The 15,277-nt window shown below is 41.8% G+C and overlaps 1 pseudogene; it reads right to left on the reverse strand.

Annotated features, from left to right (window-relative positions):
• Positions 1 to 5,366: 5,366 nt before the first annotated feature.
• On the reverse strand, positions 5,367 to 14,607 carry LOC116887613 (annotated as a pseudogene).
• Positions 14,608 to 15,277: the final 670 nt, after the last annotated feature.

The following is a 15,277-nucleotide window of genomic DNA, read 5'->3' on the forward strand; positions in this document are numbered from 1 at the left end:
TTCAGTCTGCCTCATCTGGTAGCTTAGCCTTGTACTGTGAATAACAACCACTCTAGACTAAATCAGTACCATCGTCTATCAAGAAGATGTCATCGAGCCCTCTTCTTTCTGCTGGCAGGCAGCCTGGCCTTGCTTCAGACTCTGGCAGGTGAGTGTAGTTCTTCAGAAAAAGAACCTTATTCTGAAGTTAAAAGACAATGTACAGCACCATCATAGGCAAGGGAAACCTAGTCTTATTCCTAATTTTGCCAGCCCATCAAGGATCTCCATTTAGGCTATCTCTGCCTGACTTTCTACATCACCTAGGTCCAGATATCTGTGCCCTATCCACCACCCAGCCAAGTTACCTTTGTCATGTTCCAGGAACAAGGAGGGTCCCAATCCATGTTGGCTTTAGGCTTCTACCAACTATACTGTTCTATACAGGTACCTCTGAGGCTGGCGTCATGCAGGCTTGGTTCATATTCATTGGTGTCCTACAGGTAAGAAATGTAGATGGTAAGAAACGTTAAAACTTAAAGATAAATGGCAGGACCCAGCACACTGGCCACCTTGTAGTGTTTTATATTTGGCACTTCACTAAATTTTCACGTGGCACTTCTTCAAGGTTGGTTACCTTGTGGTCTTGAGAAGATCTCTATTTAAACCAAAAGCAACCTGCCTTTCCTAATCCATTTTTAGATTCCATGTTTCCTCGTCCATGTTTAAGTGGACCGCTTCTCAGATAACTCCCCAGGTATTTGAGATTCTGCCAGGGGAATCAAATTGTTCCAAACCCTGGAATATAGTGTACGAAAGCAGGTAAATATCACTACCCCAGGATTGGAAGAAAGGCTTAGCTTTTAAAAGAGCAATGGACCTGAGTTCATTCCCGTGCATCATCAAAGGGCCACTCACAACCTCCTGTTATTCTAGCTCCATGGCATTAGATGCTTTCTTCCAGATTAAGAAGGCATCTCCAATCGATTGGAAATGTACCAAACATCTGGAATGTACCAGATTGATTTTATATATAATCAAAGAGCCTAGAGGTGATCTGATGGAGCCATTTTCCTGTTTAAAGAAAGCTGGTGTCAAATTCACAAAACCAAAACAACCTGCATGGCATGGTCTGAGTAAATGTGTCCTCTACAGGCTCAGGTGTTTGATCAATTTGTACCCAGCTGCATGGGCTTGGGGGGGGGCGTTATGAAACTTCCTAGCTAGAAGAATCCTTCATGTCCTGGAAATCTGCTGGAATCCACACTCTCTCAGTACTTCAGGGGGATTTTCTTGTCAGGTCTGACTTTATGGGTCACATGTATTTTAGGGGTGTCTGAGAGAAAAAAATCTTGGAAATTTAAGGCATTTGCCATCCTTCCTGGGCATTCATCAATGCTCATGTAACTTTGTGTGAATGGTCAGGAGAGTTAACTTGAAGGAGAGGTGCCTACCGCACATTGCACACTAAACTCAGGATACGGATGGGGTAGTCTATTCCTTGGAAAGTTCCAGAATCAGCGTGAGTCTGCACAGAAGAAGAAATGCTGGGTCTCCCTCTAGGAATATGGATTTCTTGTTCTAAATGGGTAGAGATGAAGGATTTAGAAACACTGCGCTTAATTTACAGAATAACCTGCCCTGAGAGAAGGCTTTGCCCTCTGGAAATTCCCTCTGTCATGTTGATTTTGGAAACTCACAAACAATCTTGTTCTTTTAATTTAATACCGAGTTAGTGTTCCAGATGCTTCCTCCTGAGGGGGGAATCCTCAGGGACAGGAGCTCCAGTCTCAGATCAAATGGGGCAATTTCTGTCCTTACCTGTTCTCCCCAAATAATCCTTCCCCTTGTCCAGCAGTCCATGTAGTGACGTCGCACATGAAACTTTCACGTACATCTCCTGGGTTTCTGCAAATTCTGTCCCCTCCCATTCTTTCCTAAGCATCTCAGCTGCCTTGCTGTTCACTTTCCAGGTGTGCAGATCCTCATTCAGGAAGATAGAGTCTTGCTGATCGAATGTTAATTCTAAGAATCCATGTCTGAAGGACCCACTGGCCAGCACTTCACAGCCATACCTCATCTGGAGTATGTGATATTGTGGAGGAAGCTCCATTCGCAGTCATTTCAACAGGGCTGATTTATGCTGGGGTTCCCTAGTGGGTTGGCCCAGTCCATGTGGCCTTTCTTTAGTGGCCAGATTTAGGTTTGAACTGTGTGGAAACCTGGGTCAGTGTATTGAGTTGTGTGCAACTTAGTAACCAGGGGTCACATTTTCTCGGTATAAAAGCCTGATGGAGTATACTGGGGCAACCTCAAGGGGAACTTGAGGTTGGGATTTCTGATGGGGGTTTACTCACCAGTCATGCTATAATTGTAAACGAGAAGCATTTTCTTCATTATTATATTCCTTTACAGTTGTTCTTTCATGGATACCACTAATAACTCTCTCCAATATCCTGGGCTCTTCTTTTCCAACCATGGTACCGGAGGGTCCACATTATGATGCTCTGACATGTAATCCAATGCTAGGATCGGTGTATCATCCACATACATTAAAGAGAAGAACTGGTTTTCCAGAAGGCCAGGCCATGAAATGAGGGTTTGTATATATCTCAGAGAGTATGAACCTAAAAACAGAGGGTCTTTAGATATCCACTCTTTACCTAAGACCCAGTGAGAGCCCTTAGAACTATTCCTGAGGAAGGTAGGGAGTAGTGGGTAGAATGTATAATGGATAAGGGAATAGAAGTTCTGACTGGTCTAGGGAAGAAATGTGCGTTTCAGGTGTTCCACTCCCAGGGGTGGAGTCCCATTACTTCCCCAGGTTAGGTTGTTTCCATTCATATTCCCACACCCACAGTTTAGATGGTTGGTGATAGCCACGGTTGTTATGAGCAAACAAGTTGGAGTTCAATGTTCTTCATCCTGCTGGAGAGCAGACAAAGTCTCTGTTAGTATGTGTTTCCTTTATAATCTCGATAGAGAGGAGGCTGATTGGCTTCTCTAAGTATTCCCAATGGTTGTGATAAAGTGTGTTTGGTTTGGAGCATGGAACAATGAACTCCTGGAAGAAGAGTCCCTAGGGACCTGCCTCCCCAGCTCAGATCTAGCTCTTGGACCTTGGATCCTAGGTGCAGTGAGCAATAAGACAAGTTATTTACCCTGGTGCTTGTCCTCTTGGGCATGATCACAATGTCTTCTGAGTCAGTCTGAAAGGCCACTGAGTAAGAAAGTGTCAACAATTATGATGTCAGGATGTCTACACAGGCTGAGAAAGGGAATGGCCCTCAAAGAAACTCAAGATTATGTGGATTGTGTCAGCCTATCTTCACTGTGTTTAAAACTGATATTTTGAGACATTTGATTCATCAATCACATCAATAGAGTGCATAGAAACAGAATAACAACTAGTTTCCAATACACAAGGATGAGGTGAAAATAATTCTGTTTTTATCATTATTCCCTTTAGCCTCTCTTTAGATTTTTTTAAAAACATTTTTATTTTATTCACTTTACAACCTGATTGCCTGCTTCGTTCATCCCCCTTCAGACATTCCTTCCCCTACGACCCTCCACTTCTCCTTTAAGATGGTGGAGGGCTCTCATCAGTTTCCTCCTACCCTGGCACATAAACTCTCTGCAGGGTTTCATGTATCTTCTCCCACTAGGCCAGAAAAGGCATTCCAATTAGGAGGATGTATTCAACAGACAGGCAACAGCTTCAGAAATAGTCTTTGCTCCAGTTGTTGAACGACCCACATGAAGGCTGGGCTGCCATTTGCTACATGTGTGCAATAGTCTAGGTCCAGCCCATTTTGCTCTTTCATTAGTGATTCAGTTTCTCAGATCCCCAAGTGACCAGGTTTGATGACTCTGTTGGGCTTTCTGTGGAGTTCCTATCCCATTCAGGGCCTTCAACTCTTCCATAAGTGTCCCCAAGCTTCATCTAGTATTTGGATGTTGATCTGTTTTGCATCTGCTTCTTGGTTAAAAATCAAGTGTGTATATGTGTGGGTTTATTTTGGGTTCTTTGATTCTATTCCATTGATAAACCTGTCTGTTCCTATTCAAATGCCCTGCAGTTTTCATTACTATTGCATTGTTGTACAGCTTGAGGTCAGGAATGGTAATAATTCAATGATTCAATGATTTTATTGTTCTGGATTATTTTAGCAATCCTGGGGTTTCTGTTTTTCTATATGAAGTAGAAATAACTACACTGAAATGTTGATGGGAATTGCATCAAATCTGTAGATTTCTTCTGGTAAGATAGTCATTTCCCTATAGTTATCATACAAGTCCATGAGCATGAAAAATGATTTTTCATCCTGCCTTCTCAGACTGTCTTTAATTCCTTTCTTCAGGGACTTCCATACAGATTTTTCACTTGATGGATAGAGTTATATGTGGCTATTGTAAAGAGTGCTGCTGATTTGTTTCTCAGCCAGGTTGTCATTTGTATACAGGAGTGGTACTGAGTTCTTTGAATGATTTTATATCCAGCCACTTTGAGAAAGGTGTTTATAAGGTGTAAGAATTCTCTGGTAGAAATTTCAAGGTTACTTAACTATACTATCAAATCACTTGCCTGCCACATTCCAGGAATTTGACTTGAGTTCTTTGACATGAACACAGGTCTGTTGATGTTAAGCAAAGCACCGTAGAGAGTGAGCTGTGAAATGGCCCTGGCACTAACTGAATGTTTTCTAACCTTGGTTCCCCCTTATGTTCTGACACTTGTTTCAGATATGGGCATATTTCACTTCATGACTGAGATGAGAACACAGAGCTCTCTGGCAGGAAGAAATACATACTAAGGAAAAACTGTAGTAACAATCCATGGCTACTGGATTTCTGAAGCAAAGGGCCTCATGAAATTGAAATTTTCTCAGGAATCTCATAATAAATAAATAGAAAGAGATAAATTCTCTACCATCCATAGGGAAACTTCTCTCAGGAAAGAGAGTGTACAACATTTTGACAACCATTCCAAATCTCCCAGGAAAGAATGAATTCCAGACAATAATGTTCTCCAGGGCAGTGACAGTGATAGTGGTGGGTGTGTAATAGAAGTATGGAATCCTGGGAGCTGCATCTCTAGAGTCCTGTTTGCCATTTAAGACTCACCTGTGGGGACTGGTTTCTTGGAAACAGTATCTGGGGACAAGTTTCTTAACTAATCCTTGTGCTGCTCCTGTTGACAACATTCTTCTGATTCCAGTGTAGGGAAGAATAAGGCAGCAATTGCCAAATGTCCTGTACAGGCTTAAAGTTCACAAGGCTGAGTGATGAACAGGGCACAGAGCTCTGGACATATATGATGCACAAGACCAGGTAGGGACAGCTAAAACACAGAGCCTGAAGGGTCTGGAAATCTAGGGCCAAGGCTAGAATTTCCTTGCTTGTGGTGGTGCTACATGCAATACAGGCAGCTTCACAATGAGCTTCTTTTCTGAAGACCTGCACTTCTTTGCACAGTCTGAGTGTAGGACATCATGGCTGCCAGAAGCAATAGGAGGGTCTGTGGTGACAAGGTCTTCCTCCTAAATGATGGTACAGATATAGTCTAAATTGGTTCTTATTCACAATACAAGTTTGACCTTCTGTATGAGGCTTCTGTAAGAATTCCTCTGAGAGGTAAAGAGACCTAGAGGGTAATGCAAAGATTAACTACTGAGAGAAATCTATAGATCCCTGCTTCCCTACTGCATATGCAGATCTAGGTCCTGGCATCCTGGCAGTGGTGTCCACTGACAAGTTGCTTAACTTGATGCCTATACCTGTCCTGTTGACATTCTTATGTGTCCTAGAAGAGATGCTGATCTGTGTGACAGAATCAATGATGGAAAGGAAAAGAAAGAAAAGACCTATGTCTCTCACTGGAATGTCCAGCTCTGGTTTCTGATCCGTGGTTTCATTGCCACACATTAATGTCATGGACTTTAAGTGGTATGCTGAGAACACCTATAACAAGCATGGGCTTCCTGCAGTCAGAAATCACAGAAATTTGAAGGATCAAGAAATTTAGGATGGAGTTATCTACTCTGGTAGTGTCTTGCCCACAATGTCCCTAAAGAGCCAAGAGTAGAAGTGTTAGGAGCTGAGAAAAATAATGTACTACTGACAGATCTCTGAGGATTCTCATCTCAAAAATTTCAAATATCTCCCCATGACACTGGGCTAAACTTCCACATACTCTCAAGACCCAGGAATGCAGCATAATACTCTGCACATTCAAGGAGATCTTTACAAACATCAACCACCCATGTTATGACTACCATTTAATACCTCTTGAGATTAAGGACTCAGGTGAAATTTCTCTTAAGTTTTTCTTAGGTCCTATGCAGATGCGGCATCCTTTTGCCACATCTGTGCTCGCAAAGGCACCTAGTATTAGGTCTGATCTTACCTTGTTGCCATACTTTGGGTCTCTAACCTGTGGCAGCTGCCAGGTCTCTATAGCTGTTTCAGGGCAGGCTGGGAAATGGGAAGCAATGGTCACGCAGAATGAGAAAGACTTCCTATCCCTCAGTTTTTCCCTCCTTGCTGAATCCAAGGGCTTTGATGTCACATGTGGCTCAGATTTCATGATTTTGTCAGTTATTTGGTGCTATGCCCCAGGTGTTGACTGCACTTGAGAACATGCTAGGGGAAGGTCTTCAGGTCTGCGCCTGAGAGAGAAGTTCTCCATCAAATCCACAAGCAAACTTTCTCCTCTATTTAGTTGGTCTGCTTCTCACATTTAGTTCTCAGTAGGTGACAGAGGATCTCCCAGGTGAATCAACATCTTCCAATCCTGGGGATCCAGCAAAGGAAAGCAGGGAAAAAATTACAAACCTGAAATTGGAAGGATGACTTAGGTTTTTAAGGTGCTTATTGATCATGCACTGGATTGGAATTCATTTCCTAGAATCATCAAAGGGCCACTGTCAAACTCTTCTTTCTGCAGCTCCATGGGATAACATGCACTCTTCTAAATCCACAGTCATCTCGAATTGATTGGCATGTACTACACACACACACACACACACACACACACACACACACACACACACACAAACATATACATAAGTAAAATCTAAACGTAAGCATAAAAACCAATGCCCTCTCTCACAAAAAAATGTTTGTGGTAGTTGTGGATTCTGCCATATATGCCTAATTGTGGTTTGTTTTGGTTTGATTTTCTATTGCTCTAAGAGAACACCATTACAAAAATCAACTTGATTAAGAAACAGTTTATTTCATCTGAGAAGTTCCAGATCACATTTTATCAGTGAAAAGTTAGCCCAGGATCTCAAGGTAGGAAGATAAAGGGAGAACCATTAAATGCAGAACAGCTGAATATTGACTTGTTAACCTGCTTTTGTAAAGAATCCAGGAACACCTGCTCAGCAGTGAGTTGAGCCCTCCATATCAATAAAAACCTAGGAAATGCCTTACAGACTTGCCTAGAGGTAATCTGCTGGTGATATTTTCTTCAGTGAGGTTCCATTTCTGTATAAAGGTAGTTCGTACTACTCAGTACCAGAAACAATGACTTCATGAAATTCATAGACAAATGGAATGAACTAGAAAATATCATCCTGAGTGAGGTAACCCAATCACAGAAAAACACTTGGTTTGTACTCATTGATAAGTGAATATTAGCCCAAAAGCTCGAATTCAAGATGCAATCCACAGACCACAGGAAGCTCAAGAAGGATGACCAAAATGCAGATGCTCACACTTCTTCTTAAAAGAGGAAAAATATCCATAGGAGGGGATATGGAAGCAAAGTTTAGAGCAGTGACTGAAGGAACGGCCATTCAGAGCCTGCCCCACATGTGATCCATAAATATACAGCCACCAAAACTAGATAAGATTGATGAAGCTAAGAAGTGCATGCTGATAGGAACCAGATATAGATGTCTCCTGAGAGACACATCCAGAGCACGTCCAGTACAGAGGTCAATGCTAGCAGCAAAGCACTGAACTGAGAGCAGGAACCCCTTGGGGGAAATTAGAGGAAGGATTGAAAGAGTTGAAGGAGCTTGCAATCACATAAGAACAACAATGTCAACCAACCAGAGCTTCCAGGGACTAAACCACTACCGAAAGACTGTACATGAACTGACCCAGGGCTCCAACTGCATATGTAGCAGAGAATAGTCTTGTTGAGGCACCAGTGGAAGGGGAAGCCCTTGGTCCTGCCAAGGTTGGACCCCCAGACCAGGGCAATATGGGGGGAGGGCAGTAAGGGGGATGGATGGGGGGGAATACCCGTGTGGGGGAGTGGGAGGGGGTGGAGGAGGCTTATGGACAGGAAACCAGGAAAGAGAATAACATTTGAAATGTTAGTAAAGAAATATATCTAATAAAAAAAGAGCTAGACCACAAGGAAAAAAATAAAAGGTAGCTTGTGTGAAAAGACAAAAAAAAAAAAAAAAAAAAAACCAGCCAGGACATGGACTAAATAACAAATGTCCTGTACAGGCTAAATGGTTTACTCACTTGTTTCCCAGCTTTAAAGAAAGTTATTAACCTTCTTGATCTGGATACTAGCTGTAAGAATCATTCATGTCCTGGAAATATTCTCAAAGTTCAACCTCATAGTGAGGCCACCATGCTAAACACTACAGTAAACCATCACCTGGCCTACTCCTAACCCATGTTCTGGATGACCATCCATCTCTCTCTTGCCTCCACAGCATCAATGTTGTCCATTGTGACTCTGCAAAGAGAGTCTTACCTCCTTGTTCCATACAACTCATACTACCCATGTTTGGTTAGTACATTGAACCTATTCGTAGCTCCCTGATGGTTCCTACATGGTACCAGTTCCTACTATGACACAGCCCTCAAGAAATATCAAGTTGAGTGGCCACGTGTTATTTCTGTCTCCATTTGAGGAATAGGGCAAATACGGATGAGTTAAAGAAGAGATACAGACTCCTGTGTGATACACACCATGCAATCAGAGCCCTGGCGCCTCTGTGCAGAGACTCTTTCCATCCTGAAATAAGGACTCATGCATATGTTTCTGTATCTAATACATAGATCAGAAGTGGTAATGGTTTAGGGGTCCTCATTTTGCTTTCAAAATACGTGCTGAGTCAGGACTGGTTTCTTTCTCCCCTGCTCCCTTTACTCTGTCCCACCTTCATCCACCTGGCTCTTGGCTCCTTTATTGGAGGTTAGTGAGTTTGAGGCCCACCAAGTGTTCGTGATTAACAGATCATAAGGTAAGATTCTCAGAGATCCGGCTTGGACCCAAAGATGTGAAAATACATTATGGAGTGTGGACTGGCAGCAGTGCAGGCAGTGAAATCCCAGCCCTCCTACTGGGAACCCAGGCATGTTCACCAGCTTGAAATGGGATTGGGCTTGGATAAGATGTGGAACTGAAAGCTGGGTAGGGCTGAGTTTTATAAGGTGACATTGAGGCAAGCCTTCTTTGGTGATCCAACTTCTCAAACCAATTCCTTTCAGATGTGATACTCACAGTCGTTAGTGTGGTTCTGGGTCAGGGGCATCTCCCATTGTGAGTGGAGGGCATGGAGAATAGTGGTTCTCAATTTGACTGATGAGGAGAGATCAACACAAGACAGTTTCCTTTCATTTCAGAAGCCTGACATAGAGGAGACTGCCTTTCCTAGACTTCTCTATGGGAGTGGGAAGGTGGGGAGGTAATGGAAAATTCAACGCCTCGGAGCTTCATCTGGGATATGTCGCTTAAACTAATCCCTGTGCTGGTGCTATTGATAACTTCATTCTGCATCAATTCTGGGGGGGGGGAATAAGTCAGCAGCACATAATCATTTTGTTGTCTGGATCTCTAAACACATAGAAAGTGAATACGCCTCGATGTAATTTTGCATATATGGATGTTTACCAATCAATATTTTCCCTGCTGTGAACCAAGAGACTTGAGACATTTGCTGTATCGAAGATATTGTAACTGCTTGAATGCAAGAATGATATTTTAAAAGAGAACTAACCATTTTTTAAGCATAAATAAGGTGGAAAAGAAAGCTCCTTTTTGAATGTTTACATTTATATTTTATATAAATATTAAATTATCATTATAATTATTATATAATTGCTAATAATATTAACTTATGGTTAACATTGATATTAATATTAACATAATACTAGTAAGTATTTGTTAATAATTAATACTATTATTGTAATTATTATTTGATTTTATTAAATATTATGTTTATTTTTTACCTTTATATTTCTCACTAAATAATAGGTGGCTGTCTTTAAACTTGTTCCTATTTCAATTTAAGAAAATGAAATTTAACAGAAACATAGGTTAAATATAAACAAATATAAATATTATTTATTTATATTTATAACTTGTAGCTCTGTGTGTGTCTTTTTGTGTCTCTCTGTTTGCCACTGTTTCTCCATCTCTGTCTGTTTCTCTGTCTCTGTCATGGTCTCTCTGCATGTATGTATGTGTATATGAGTGGAGGGGGAGTAATAGAGTCATTTCATGTAAAAGACAAAGTGTTCACCATAAACAGTGGAAGTAGAATTATAGAAGCTTATTTGTGGCTTAAAGTCTGTGCCAGGAATGCAGTGCTCCCCCTTTTCAAGAACAACAACTCAATTTCATTGCTAGGCCATCTTGCCAACAATATTTTAGTAGTATTAAATCTTTGTTATTTAATAATTTAAAGTACATTATGTTATAAATAAATATTCAGAAGGTGGGATTTTTTGGTTTCTATTTTTATATTTTATTTATTTATTTGTTTGTTTGTTTATTTATTTTGGAGATAGGACCTAATTATAGAAAGTTCACTGACCTGGGACTTCCTATGTACATTATATAGATCTGGAACACAAAGATCCCTTTGCCTCTGCCTTCTCAACACTTGAGCTTAAAAGCGAAAATATGAAACTGGAGAGGTAGTTCAAGAGGTAAGAGCACTGACTCCTCTTCCAGGGAACTTGTGTTAGATCCTGATATCCACATGACTGCTTACAACTCTTGGTGACCCCTGTTCCTGAGGATCCTATTCTCTGTTCTGGAGTTTTTCTGGTTCAGAGACATACATATAGGGAAAATACTTAGGCACTAAAAGTCATTAAAACATCAAGATAAATTCCAGTCATTATGCATTGTGTCTGGTTTCTCATCACATGGTGCCTTCTCTTCATACCTCTGACTGTGACTATGTGTCTGTCTCCCCTGAGCACATTGTAAGCTGGTCCTGAACAGCAACAGGCCCTGGCTGGGTATCACACTGGGACATCTGTCTTAACCTGTAGATAAAACAAACATGGAAGAAACCCATATGTGTCTTTAAATTGCATCACTCAATTAAATGGTCCTACACCCAAGAGTCCCTGTCCCATAAGGTTTTATCCTCTGCCTGGTTCACTGGTGAGCACCAGGCCCTTGTGGGTGTCACTTTTTAATGCTGTAACAGAAAGCTGAGCATCATAGAAATTTCACCTCACAATGGAAAGCAAAGCAACACTGGGTTGCTCTTTTCTATATTAGTGCTGGCTTCTCATGGATGAGCCACAACTATGATTACTGACTAGACTGAACACAACTCTTTCATGTTTAATCTCTGGCGATATGCTTTTTATTAAAAATCATAGAGACAGCATAGTAAAGATGGCCTAGAGGAATCTCCTGATCTTTATCTCAGAGAAGTGTCCAGAGCTGTAACTCCAGATCCAGATAAACATGCTAGAAACCTGAACAAGAAATGTGATATCTGTAACACTGGGTGTTTATTCTAAATAGGAAATTTCTCTCTGACATCTGAGAGATGAGAATGTGTTCTTTGCCATCTCTGTCATTGTAGTTGTGATTCTATTTATTATTTTCTTTGTGCTTAACAGTGGAGTTACTCTCAGCGCATCTGCCCTGTATGAATTGTAGCTGTGTGGGAAAAAAAAATCTTCTGTCATGTGGCAGATCACTCACACAGCTTGGGCTTGTTATATGTGTGGAAACATAAACTAAGACCCTGCCTGTTGGGCACGATGCCCTTGAAACCCTCCATTATTGATGTTAATATTATGGTTAGAATTAAGTATGACTGAGTTCATGGAAAATCCCCAGCCAGCTGCAGAAGACCAATACAAATCTGGTGGTCAGGATGAATAATGATATGATTAAGTTCTGACTTTTCTGAGAAGTACATCTGACATCAAGATACCCAATGTGATGATCTGTAACCTTTCTGAAAAACCAACATCCTGCTGACTAATAATATGACAAACTTATAATCTTTCTGCAAAACCAACATCCTGTTGACATCAGCTGACCACACGAATACTGTGTCCTTGGCCTGCGTAAATGTTTCCCACTTGCCCCCCTTCTCTGTTACCCCTGTTATCGTATAAATTCAGCCTTGGGAAAAAATAAAATTGTCGCCTTGATCAGACTCTTGTCTTGGCGTCCTTCTTTGTGTCTCTTGTCCCCCATTCTCTTCCAGGCACCCTCAGCACCCTCACTGACACCTGTCCTTTCTTACCTCTAGCCATCCTCTTCCATATAGGAAAAGTAATCACTGCCCCCACAAGCAGAGCTCCAAGAACCACAGCAATAACACCAGCCATGATGGGGACCTGGGCTAAGGAAGCTCTAGGAAGGAAATGAAGGGAAACAGAGTGACAATTCCGACTTGCAGCTCTCTATCTTGACCCTGCTGTAGCTATCCCTGAGAACACTAACTCTCTCAGAACAGTGTTTATGATCGCTTTCAGTCCTTACCCTATCTCAGAACAATAGTTTCAGCCAGCCCCCCATGCCCCAAGATTCTGTGATTTACATGACATGTGTATCTGTGCTCTTCTCCAGGAGAGCCCACTTCAGGAAGGTTCATCCCCTGAAGGCCTGGTTTTGGACAGCTCCATATCTGAGGTTTGGCTTCCGCATCTCTTTCCCAGGTTAGGGTGATTACATCAGGGTAGAAGTTGAAAGCCCAGCACCTCAATGTGATTTTTTTGTTGGGTCTGACCCTATGGATCACATGTATTTTAGGGGTGTCTACAGGAAATTTAAGTGTGGATCAATCAATGCACATGTAACTTTGTGTGAATAGAGGAGATTTATCTTGAAGGAGAGATGCCAACACCACCCAGAAACCTAAATCAGAATATGAATGGGGTAATCTATTCCTTGGGATGTTTCAGAATCATGAACTAGAACAGAGGAGGAAATGCTGTATCTCCCTGAAGGAATACTAAATTCTGGTTCTGATTGGGAGGAAATTAAAGACTCAAAAACACTGGGATAGACATCAAAGGCATTATTCATTGACAGTGAACAGGCCTGAAAGAGATCATGATCCACAAATTAAGGGAAGAAATTGTTGCTTAATTCCCAGACTGAAGTCTCCTGAGAGAATGCTTAACACTAGGGAGACTCTCTTTTATGAAGATTCAGGAAAACCACAAGCTCTCATTGCACTTTGATGCAAGACAGAGTTAGTATTCCAGCTTCTCCCTGATGAGGGGAAATTCTCAGGGGACAGAAGCTCCAGTCTCAGAACAGATGGAGCAGTGTGTGTTCTTACCTGTCCATATGCCTGCCCATATTCCAGCTCTGTGAAGAGTAAATCCACACAGCCTCCCAATAGGTAAGTCTACAAAATTTGTGCAAAATCTGATGAATTCCACAATACCTAAGCATCAAAGCAACCTTGCCAACTGTGATCCAAGTCCTCAGGTCTTCATTCAGCCTGATATAATCATGGCCATTGAAGGCCATTTCAAAAAATCCATGACCGAAGTCACATTGAAGCAGGGCGTAGCAGCCATACCTACTCTTGATTGTGTGATATTCTGAGCAAGAACACACTATCAGCCACTCCTACAGGTCCCGACAGATGATAGGCTTCTGCAGAGAATTTGTCCCTTCGATATGCCCTTTCTAAGTGGACTGATTTGGTATCAAAGTGGACAGAAATTCAGAAGAGTGTCCCATGGCTCTCTAGTGCCATGGATCACTTTTTCCAGGGGAAGTACTTGGACATGGAAGTCAGGAACAACCCCATGGAGAGCTGGAAATTTGGGAATTCTGAATGGGGCTTGCTCACCAGTTGCATTGAAATTGTAGATTCACAGCATTCTTTACAGTAACTCTCTGAATTCCTGATAATAGCCCAAAACAATGTCTGTGTTATTCTCCCAATACTCTGGTTTCTTTTGATCTACACATGGTGCACACTGCTCCATCCACTGAACATCTTTTCTGTTGTTGAATCTCTCAAATTGGTGTCATCCAGAAAACCAACACTGATGAACTGAGGATCAGGAAGCCCAGGCCAGGTGAAAAGTGTTTGGAGAAGCCAAGAAAGTGTGTACCTAGGTATAATGAGTCTTTAGGTGTTAACCCCACACTAGGAACCTGTGGTGCTCCAGAAAAAAGCCCCCAAGGATAGCTGGGATTACGGAACAAGGGGCAAGGTTACGAAGTAATATAAAGAAGCAAACATAGGTTCTAGCTGGACAAGGGAGAAGACAGAGTTTCCTGATCCCCGACCCCTGTGGATGGAGTCTTTTGTTGCTAAAGTACTTTCCTTATGGACAACACCACTCAGCCTCTCAACTGATTATCAGGACCAGCACACTTTGCATCAGCAGGAGGAGAGCCTTGGGAACAAATATCTTCATCCTGTTTCAAGAGTGGATACAAGAGACTCAGACGCTGCTATTATGTGTTTGTTTCATAATCTTGAAAGGAGGAGCCTGATTGGTTTGTTAAGAATTTCCAAAGGTAGTGATAGAGGTCATTTGGCTTTAGTGATGGAAAGATGAATGCTAGGAATAGAAATTTCTAGGGCCCTTCCATTACAGTTCAGATGTGCTGCCCCTAGTGGATTTCAGTCATTGATTCTTAGAATTCTTAGCCATCAACGGACCTGATGATATCGCGGTGAATGAAAACCTGAGCACTTGGACCACAGTTGGCCAGACAGCTGAGATATTCAGACGACTGTGGGAGGGGTTAGATTATGCATAAAGTATGAAAACTTACCTGGAGATTGAATGTGGGAAGTCACTCCTCTCACAGATGGACTACGGGAAGGAAATCTTGTTTAGTACAGATGAGGACAGAAAATGCTTCATGTGTTCTAAGACTGGAGCTCCTGTCCTCTGAGGATTGGTCCCAGAGGGCTAAACCTTCACTCAGGACAGGTCAGTATGTCGAATAAACAGCAAGTTCTTCCATTTACCTTGGGAATCATGATCTCTCTTAAACCTGTTCTATGTCCATGCACAATGACTCTGTAGTCTGACTCCAATGTTTCTGAGTCTTTTAACTCCACTCAGTCAGTAAGTC

The sequence above is a fragment of the Rattus rattus genome, chromosome 18, assembly GCF_011064425.1.
Source record: "Rattus rattus isolate New Zealand chromosome 18, Rrattus_CSIRO_v1, whole genome shotgun sequence".
NCBI classification, from domain to species: Eukaryota; Metazoa; Chordata; class Mammalia; order Rodentia; family Muridae; genus Rattus; species Rattus rattus.